General features: G+C 49.3%; 1 protein-coding gene across 2 annotated transcripts in view; it reads left to right on the top strand.

Moving 5' to 3' along the window:
• The first annotated feature begins 1035 nt into the window (after positions 1–1035).
• Positions 1036–10436, top strand: part of FBXO17 (F-box protein 17) — a 26436-nt gene continuing 17035 nt past the window's right edge. For both annotated transcript variants that reach the window (XM_029925854.1, XM_029925853.1), the window contains exon 1: positions 1036–1267. The gene's annotated coding sequence lies outside the window, so the exon portion shown is untranslated. The remainder of the gene's footprint in view (positions 1268–10436) is intronic.

The raw sequence follows: 10436 nt of genomic DNA, 5'->3' as shown, positions 1-10436 counted from the left end.
CAAATAAGAAGAGGTCACATTCATTGGGCGCTACTCGCGCAGGATCCACGCCATCCTCACGAGGGCGCTGTGGTGCTTCATTGAGGCTTCTAGCAGAGCGGGCCTGAGGAACCCAGGCTCCAACCCTTGCCTATTATGTGACCCCCAAACAAGTGACTTGCAACGCGTGCATAGACCACCTAACTCTGGGCCTCAGTTTCTCACGAGAGGCGTCCTTGGGGTCATGTATATAGAGCACTTAGCACAGTGCTTGCCATGGCGAGTACTGGGGTAACTGGGACTGGCCACGGTTTGCTAGCGGGAGGAAGGCCTGGAGTTCAGAAGTCTGGCTCTGGGGTGTCCCAGATCAGTCGCTTGAGGTCCCTTGGTCGATCTAGGACAATCGGAAGGAGTGTGACGGCCCAGGAGGTCAAGAGAGAAATGGGTCGTGGCCCCATCCTTGCTGGTACTGAATCTCGGATATTTCAGTCCTTTTAAGGGAGGGGGCAGGTTTCCAAAGGAGGGGCACAGCGCCTCAGAGAAGTACGTGTAGCAGGGAGGTCCCACTCAAGAACTAGCCCGGCTTCTCAGACTCTACGCTGGGGACACAGTGTAAATGAGAGAGAAGCCCTGGGGATAGAAACTTGATCCAGTGTTTCAAAACCGGGCCCAGGGTCGGAGTCACAGCTAAGCCATTTACAGCACTGGCCAGATGGCGGGAGAGACGTTTCGAATGGCGGAGGCGGCTGTAGGCAGGAGGCCGGAACGAGGAGGCAACACGATTTGGGGGGGTGGGGGTGGGAGGAAGCAGCTGGAACCCTTCCCGCGGCGGAGGCTGGTGGGGAAGTGGACATCGCTGGGAGGAGGGGGCGGGGGGGGGGGAGGGAGAGGAGGGGGGAGGGGCACTGGGACCTGGTGTCAGATCGCAGGGCGCCAGGCGGCAGGGACCCGTGGGGGCGAGTGTAGACTCTCCAAGGGGCGGACCCCGGGTCCCGGAGCGCGGGGGCTGCGTCTCCTCCCCACCACGCCTGGCGGCAGCTGGGCCCTCCCCCGGCGCCTGCAGCCTCCCGGATCCCGCCCCTGCCTCGCTCGCAGCCGCCCGCCCCGCGGTTCTAGGAGCCACCGGCCCCCGCAGAGGCCCGACCGCCCAGACCGCGGGTCCCGGGGCTCCCTGGGCTGGGCCGATCCCAGGGAGCCCCCCGCTCCACTGCCTCCCAGAGCAGGGTGGGGAAAGGGATCGTAGCCCGCCGCCGCCTCCGAGCGGGCCTCCAAGTGAGCGCCGGGACAGGTAGGGACGCAGGTCGGGACCCGGTGTGTCCCGTCCCCACTCGCAACCGGGACGTCCGGGGAAAGACTAACGCCCCAGGCCCCGCAGGGAGGGGCGGGTCCCCCGGAGTCCCGTTCCCCAGCGCCCCTTCCCCCGCCCTGCCCGCGTCCTAGGCTGTCCCAGACAACCGCCACCCCTTTAAGTCCAGATCGCACGGACGCGCATTTGAAAGCCCCCAGGTCGTACGAAAGGGCTTAAAACGGGCCCTCAGACGCCCACGCCTGCCACCCGGCTGCTCCTCGGCGGAGGCCGAGGTGGAGGAAACTCCCCTCCCCCCGGAACGACCCGACCACCACGTGTACACAGCAGCCCGCGAGAGGCCCGACCACTTTTTACCGGTTCTGGTTTCTTCTGTTTCTTCTGGCTGGCAGCCCCTTCGCCATCTCGGTGAATCAGAAGTCCCCGCGCACCGTTTCTCGATTTAGCAACTTGGGCATAGTTTGTTTTTAGCCGAGGCCGCTCCTCCCGATTTAAATTCTGTTCTTCTAAGTTCACTTTTGCAGTGTTCTGTAATATTTCTTAACGCTCCGTATCTTGTTCTTTCAGTCTGGATCCTTCCATTTTAGAGAGCATCTGTTAACGAGCAATCTTGAAAGACTGCAATATTAGGGACCTACTTTTAAAATAAATACTTTCGGAAGTGGCCCAGCACCACCCAAGAACAAAAGACCGATAAAGCGGCCGACCCGACCCCGACCGCATGGCCAGTTAAAATTATTTGTAATTAATCACGCATTCCTTGTAGTTTCCCTATTGGCTGCTTTCATAACGTCAAAAAATTTTTTCTCTAACATCTTGTTCTATGAAGTATTTATAGGATCTGTTTGACTCCCCAATTTGGGAGGCCTGGCTGAGGAATCTACTTTAATAATTTTTTTTCTTTTAATTTTAGAGAAAGTGTGAGCAGGGGAGAGGGGCAGAGGGAGAGAGACGGAATCTTAAGCAGGCTCCGGGCTCACTCTGAGCCCTACACAGGGCCCTGGATCCTGACCTGAGCCAAAATCGAGAGTCCAAGGTTCAACCACCCAGGGGCTCCTGTTTTAATAATTTTTTTAGCATATTAATTTTGAGAGAGTGAGCACGGGCACACGAGCACAAGGGGGAGAGGGCAGAGAGAGGGAGCGAGAACTCCAAGCAGGCTAAGTGGTCAGCGCACAGCCCCAGGCAGAGCTCAATCTCACGAGTGAAATCATGGTCTGAGCCGATACCAAGAGCCCAGTACTCAACCCACTGAGCCCTCCAGGCACCCCCATTATTTTTTTTAAATAAAGTTTTTATCTTTAATTATTAATTTTTCATCCAATCAAGTTATAGATGTGATTCACAAATCAAGTAGAAATGAGTCTGCCTTTTGTTTTCTATCATAAAAGCACTATCTTTAAGAAAATGGAAAGGGGGATGCGGTGTTTTTATCTTTTTTATTTTATTGGGGGGCAGTGTTTTACCTTTTATTTTTAAAATATTTTTTAAGTTTACTTACTTATTTTGAGAAAGAGTGAGCAGGGGAGGGGCCGAGAAGGAGCGGGAGAGAGAATCCCAAGCAGGCTCTGCACCATCAGCATGGAGCCTGATGTGGGGCTGAAACCCACAAACCATGAGATCATGACCTGGTTGAAACCAAGAGTCAGGTGTTTAACCGACCGAGCCACCCAGGCACCCCTGGGGTGGAGGTGGGGGTGCAGCGTTTTAGACTAAAAGGAATTAGGGAGGCATGATGACCCCCAGCAGTGTGTGAGTCCCCAATGTTTTCAGAAACAACTACAAAAGACCTTTTGAGACAATGGGGGAAGTTGCTCATGGACTGAATACTAGATAGTAGAATGGATTTCTCTGAAGAAAGGGTGTTAAGCGGTAAGTGTAGCCCTTTGGTGCGTCCTTCTTCTTTCCTAGAAGATGTATGTTGAAGTATTTAAGAATTCATCAAAAGAGAGAAAGCAAATATGGCAAAACATGGAACATATTCCATAAGTTCCAGCATAAGTTCCATATGATGAACCTTTGAAGATAAAATCTGGGGAAAGTAAAGTAAGACAAGGTTGAAAGAAGGACACGGAGATGCATGGACAATGGCACCCACCCGGAGTCCTTCACACCCAGGTTCATATCGCGGCTCTGCTGCTTGTGTGTCAGGTGACCTTGGGTCCGTGGCTCCCCTCTCCCAGCCTCAGTTTCCCCAGCTGAAAAATAGCACCTCCCTCATGATGCCGTTGGTGGGGCTTCTGTGAGATTTTAGAAAGCCCCTGCCGCGTGCTAGAGCAGTTAGTGTTCGTTTAATCATAGCTAGTAGTTTATGACGGCTTTTTCTTTTTTTTTCTTTTTCTTTTTTTAACTGTTTATTTTGGAGAGCGCGTGAGTGGAGGAGGGGCAGAGAGCGGGGGACAGAGGACACGAAGCAGGCTCTACTGTATTAGAGCACAGCCCAATGCGGGGCTCGAACTCCCCAACGGTGAGATCATGACCCAAGCCGGAGTTGGACACTTCACCGACTGAGCCCCCCAAGGGCCCCCTTTTTCTTAACCACCACAGCGTCCTTGGCTAACATCATAACCACAGTTGAGCCCTCCCTTCTACTCTTTTCTTCTAGAGAGAGATTTTGAACTTGGCATTCTCGTTTTCCTTTTTAACATTCACCGAGTGGCTTTGATCTTGCCATTGGTCAGTATTTGCCCTGCTGTGATTGGCCCTTACTTCCTAGGCACGGGCCCCCTTCACCCCGATTCCTGTAGTTGGGTTTCAGTGGCTGCACTGATTCTGACCTGGAGGTGAAGTGCAGCCACCAGCCCACCGCTGGGGTGGGTCACAAACATAGCAACCGGTCATGGTCACGAGGGCAGCTAACACTTGTCCCGGGCCAGGCCTTGATCTCCCTTAATTTTCCCATAACCACAAAAAGTTGGGCATCATTAGAAATCCACAGTGTCCTATCGAAAACTTTGGGGCCCGACGGGTTTGGGAAGTTAGACTTTTTTTTTTAAATGTTTTTATTTATTTTTGAGAGAGAGAGAGAGACAGCGTGAGCAGGGGAGGGTCAGAGAGAAGGAGTCACAGGATCTGAAGACAGGCTCCAGGCTCTGAGCTAGCTGTCAGCACAGAGCCTGACACGGGGCTCGAACCGTGAGATCATGACCTGAGCCGAAGCCGGACACTTAACCCACTGAGCCACCCAGGCGCCCCGAAGTTAGACTTTTGGGATGTGGGGCAAGTCACAGGGACCCCACTCAGAACATGATTACGCAATGTAATCATGCTGGGGAGCGCCGCTGTAATCACACACAATGATACTTGTTCAGTGAACTGCATGCTCCAACTCACTGGGATAATCAAATGTCACATCAGTTTGACTCAGCTCTGCCACCAATCGGGTCTGGGAAAGACTTCTGGTTTTCTGAGCTTTTGGATTTGGGGACTGGGGAGAGGAGGTGGGGACCTGCACGTGTCTCATTTTATGGAGCAGAAATATCACTCAGAGAGGGAAGCCTGTTTCCCCAAGGTCATGAACGAGAGTTAGGGATGGGGCTGGCCCGGGAGTGACTGACCCTATAGAACCTTCCCCCCAGTGCCGCCTTCTCTGCGGGCCATCACCAGCAGTTCCCAAAAACAATGTCCCTTGCTAGCCTTGTGATGCCTCCTCGCCCAGAAATATCACTGCTGCCTCCTGGGAATGAGATGATGCACAGAAAGAACTTTCCAGAGGGCCTTACCCAAAGAAAGCCACTTGGCAAATGTGAAGATAATTTGTGCTAAAATGCAGTCAGACTCTTTCCTTCCTGGGTTCAATACCATCAGTGGTGTTTATTGATAGCATTAATATTTTTCAAATTGTGAGTTATGACCCCCATATGGAAAAGCATATACAACAGATGTACCTACAGTTTAACAAATAATTGTAAAATATGTAAGCAGGGCCCAGGTCAGCGGCAAGAACCTTGTCAGCCCCCAGAAGCTTCCCTCTGGGCGCCTCTCCCTCCCCACAGGGGAAGCCAGCACCCTGACTTTTACGACACCCCTGTTCCTAGTTTTCTCTTCTTTATTTAGTTTTAGTACCTACGTGTGGATCTATTAATGACACTTTATTAGCTTAGCCTGTCTGTGAACTTTCGAAGAGCAGCACCTTTGGTGTGAGGATATGATTTATCATCCAGGCAGGAGATTTTGAAAGCAATAGAGGTCTCGAATTACCTGAATTACCCTCGGGACCTTACGGGTCGTGGACCAGGGCTGCCCCACGCAATTCAAGCTGTCCGGCTGTCCGAGGACTCAGTGCTCTACATGCCTTCCTGTGTGCGGTGCCTTTCACCCCAAATGAAGCTTTTGGAGTGCAGCCATGCCTTTGTGGCTGTGGTTGTTAACTCCTTTCTATTGCTACGTTGTATGCCATTTTGTGACTACACAGGATTCACTTAAAAACTTTTTTTATGTTTATTTATTTTTGAGATTGAGACAGAACGCAAGCAGGGGAGGGGCAGTAAGACAGGGACACACAGAATCGGAAGGAGGCTCCAGGCTCTGAGCTGTCAGCAGAGCCTGATGTGGGGCTCGAACCTATGAACCATGAGATCATGACCTAACCGAAGTCGGAAGCTCAACCCACTGAGCCACCCAGGCGCCCCACCCTTCCACCAGTTTTTAATAATTGTACTTTTTAGGGGCATGTAGGTGGTTCAGTGGGTTGAGCATCCGGCTCCAGTGATTTTGGCTCGGGTGAGTTCGAGCCCTGCATCAGGCTCTGCGCTGACAGTGTGGAGCCTGCTTGGGATCCTCTCTTCTTCTCTCTCTGCCTCTCCCCTGCTCTCTCTTGTGCTCTCAAATAAATAAATAAGTATTTAAAATTTTTTAAATAAAAAATAATTGTACTTTGTAAAGATTATTCCCTATTGACCTTTGTAACTTTAGATTTTATGCTTCACTTTTTTTTTTCTTATTCTGGAAACTTTTGAGCCCTGTGACGTGAAGTAGGTGAGCCAAGCATCTTGGTTTCCACCCCGCCCCCCTCAGTTTCCCCTCCTTTGTTACTTGTACATGTATTTTCACAGTGTCAAGGGTGGTAACATCTACAGTCTGTTCTGTTCCCATATTTAAGTCTTAGATGCTTTCACTGTAGTTTCCAGGGTTTTTCTGACAGCTTCCGTGAGGTGTAATTTACATACCATAAAAGTCAGCCCCTTAAAAAAGTGTACAAGTCAGTGATTTTTAGTGAACGTACAGAGTCATGCCGCGATCACCAGTTTTAGAGCATTTGTCACCTCCAAAATATCCCCTGTGCCTATTTGTGGTCACTTCCCCGTCCCCCAGCCCAGCGACTCATCGTGCTGTAGCTTTAGATATGTCATTTTGGGACATTTCAGATAAATATATCATACAGTATGTGGTTTTTGTGTGTGTCTGGCTTCTTTCACGTAGCATGCTGTTTTGGGGGTTCATTCATATCGTAGTGTGTACCCCGCACTTCATTCTTCTCACTGCTAAGCGGTGTGGCGTGGCCTGGATGCGCCACATTTTATTCATCCGTTCACGAGCTAATGGACGTTCCAACTGTTTCCAGATGGATAACGGGGCTGTGACCGTTTGCGGTCAAGCCTTTGAGCGGACATGCGTTTGTGTTTCTTGCGGGCAGGTAGTCCCGTGGTAGACTTGCTGGGTTGCGTTGAACTTATGTTTTCTGTGGAACTTTTTTTGTTAGTGGTCACCTTTCAAAGAAACTGCCTGTCTTCCCAAGCGGCTGTCCCATTTCCCTTTCCCATCGGCACCACGTGGAGGTTCCAGCTTCTCCGGGCTCTGGCCAGTCCTTGGAACGAGCAGCGGCCATCGTGGTGGGCCTGACGTGGTGTCTCATGGTGATTTTAATTTGGATTTCCTTAATGACTAATGATGTGGAGCATCTTTTCATATGCTTGTTAGTCATATGCATCTCTTCTTTGGTGAAATGTCTCTTTGAATGTTTTGGTCTATTTTTAACGTGGTTTGTTGGTCATACTGTTGAATTTTAAGTGTTCTTTATATATTCTGGATACGAGTCCTTCATCGGATAGATGATTTGCAGACATATTCTGCCCATCGATCGCTTGTCTTTTCATTTTACCACTGGTGTCTTTTAAGTGCAAAAGTTTTGACTTGTGATGATGTTTATCCCTTTTTTCCTCATATGAATCACACTTTTGGTGTTGTACCTAAGAAGTCTTCACTTAACCCAAGATCATTAGATTTTTCTCCTAGTTTCTTCTAAATATTTTACGGTCTTCATTCTTACGTTCAGGTGTAGGGTTTATTTTGAGTTGATGTCCGTGTGTGGCATGAGGTAAAGGCCTAAACTCATCTTTCTGCGTGTAGAGTTCTCGTCACTGTTTGTTGAGAAGACAGTCTTTATGGGAAGAGACTAGATCTTACGTGTTCTCACCACAAGAAAGGAATGATAATTAAGTGGCATGATTAGAGGTGTTAGCTAATGCTAAAGTGATAATCATATTGCAATATATAAGTGTATCAAATCAACACTTACACCTTAAATTTACACAAGGTTATATGTGAGGTGTATATATATATATATATGGGTGTGTATGAGTATATATATGTGTATGTACATATAAGATTATATATAATCTTTTTTTCTTCTATAAACCGAGGCTTCTTTAAGGAGATTGTCCCGAGCCTCCAGGTCAAATGGATTCTTTTATCTTGCATATTGTCAAATAGACATAACATGGACACAGTTAGTATATATCATATTTGAACCATGATTTTCTTAAGCAGTTATTTGTTTTTCCTGCAGTTTGTCATAGCCTTAATTTTTCCTTTTCTAAGGTCTTATTTTTCTAAACTTTACTTATTCTGAAAGAGACAGAGACAGTGGCAGCAAGGAAGGGACAGAGAGAGAGGGAGACAGAAAATCCCAAGCAGGTTCCGCACTGTCCCCACAGGTCCCAGTGCAGGGCTCGAATCCATGAAACCGTGGGGTCATGACCTGAGCCAAACCCAAGAGTCAGATGCTCAACCGGCTGAGCCACCCAGGAGTCCCTAGGATTTTATCTTTTTAAGTGTTTCTAAGCAATCTCTGCAAAAGAAAGGTAGAGCTCAAACTCACAACCCTGAGATCAAGAGTCACATACTCTGCTGACTGAGCCAGCCAGGTGCCCCTTTAATGTTTCCCTTTTGAGAGAGGTATTTTCCAGTTTCTAACTTATACAATCTACTTTGGGGGAATTTTTTTTCTTCTAGAACACAGTCTTCCTTTTATAATATCCTGTTCTTACTGGGCTTTGAATATCTTCCCTAGTATAAGTGTACCTAGGGACAGCCACGTAATTAGCAGGGCCCAGTGCAAAATGCGCATATGGGCCCCTTGTTTAAAAATAATTGAGAAATTCTGAGGCGTCTGGGTGGCTCCGTGGGTTAAGTGTCTGACTCTTGGTTTTGGCTCAGGTTGTGATTGATGCGGTGTTGGGGGATGTTGGTGGGGGGTGTGGCGTTAGGAGCCGATGGCCAAGAAAGAATTCTTGAAGACATCCTTGGTGCAAAAAAGGTGATTTTATTAAAGCACAGGGACAGGGCCGTGGGCAGGAAGAGCTTCCTTCATGCAGTTTCTTTGGAGAACAGCCCCCAGTTCTTGTTTCTCCTGAGGATGAATGTTGTGCAGCCTGAGACCGTGCGGCAGAGCATGTCGGGGGCAGAAGGAGCAGGGAGCCCATGGGCGCATATTTCAAAGATGGACCCAACTCTGTCCTCACCTACCCCAGCCTGGGCCCCACTCAACCCCTGACTCTGGGTCCAAAGCCTCTGGAACTCCTCGGGGCCCCGTTGTCCCCACTCTGAGCTCGACCCTGGCCCCTCTGCTGCGGTCTGCTTTCTGTCTTTCTGAAAAATAGTGACGCTCCTTTTTGTGGATGGGCTCCCTCCTGTTCGCTTTGCTTTCTCATTTCTTTGCTGTCCGTAGAGAGGACGCCCATTGAGGGAGATCGGACAGCCCAGATTCCTGTCTCCATTCCACGTCTAACTGCTGTGTGACCTTATGCGAGTCATTTTGCCTCTCTGGGCCTCAGTTTCCTCACAGTGTGAAGACTCACTGGAATAATGCAGAAGTTACCCAGTGGCCATACCCATTCAGTTCCTGGGTCTGCAGATCTGTCTTTTATCTAACCCGTCCTGTGCCTTACTTTTGTTCTAATGCATTGCTAACCTTTGAAAATTGGGTGATTTCACATAAATTTTGGAATTTCCAGTTCTCTTTTGAAAAACCTAGAAGATGTGGCCTAAGCAGGCCAGAGGGAGCACCGCTCAGTCTTCAGGCTGGCTCTCCCTTCGGGTCTGCCCGTCTCCACGTCTCCCTGTTTCCTCCTACCCACAACCTCATTTAGGACACTGCCTGTCTGGGGGTTAAGCGTCCTACTCTTGGTTTCGGCTCAGGTCATGATCTCGCAGTTTGTGAGTTCAAGCCCCGCATCAGGCTCTTCGCTGACGGTGCAGAACCTGCTTGGGATTCTCTGTCTCCCTTTCTCTCTGCCCCTCCCGCACTCTCTCTTTCTCACAATAAATAAATAAACTTGAAAAAAGGAAAAGGATACTGCCTGTCTGTTGGAGGCATTTGAACTTGGTTCTCCTGGGATACCGTTTCCAGAGCATCTAACACAGGCCCAGGCCCAGGGGCCGTGGTGTGAGTGGGGACTCCAATCCAGCCCTTGATCTCATTGCCAGACCATGCCATCCCAGGGTTGCATTGCCCAGAAGGGATGCCTTTTTTTAAAGCTTTATTTATTAAAAATTTTTAGCATTTTTAAAGTTTATTTATTGTGAGAGAGAGAAAGAGAACAAGTTGGGGAGGAGCAGAGAGAGAGAGAGAGAAAAAAAAATCCCAAGCAGGCTCTGCACTATCAGTGCAGAACCCGACACGGGGCTTGAACCCATGAATGTTGAGATCATGACCTGAGCCAAAGTCGGCCCTTAAGTGACCGAGCCAAGATTTTTTTTTAATGTTTTATTTATTTTTGATACAGAGAGAGACAGAGTATGAGAGGGGGAGGGTCAGAGAGAGAGGGAGACACAGAACCGGAAGCAGGCTCCAGGCTCTGAGCTAGCTGTCAGCACAGAGCCTGATGCGGGGCTCGAACCCACGAACGTGAGATCTGACCTGAGCCGAAGC

The sequence above is a fragment of the Suricata suricatta genome, chromosome 16, assembly GCF_006229205.1.
Source record: "Suricata suricatta isolate VVHF042 chromosome 16, meerkat_22Aug2017_6uvM2_HiC, whole genome shotgun sequence".
Classification (NCBI taxonomy): domain Eukaryota; kingdom Metazoa; phylum Chordata; class Mammalia; order Carnivora; family Herpestidae; genus Suricata; species Suricata suricatta.
This window is presented reverse-complemented; position numbering and strand designations above follow the sequence as displayed.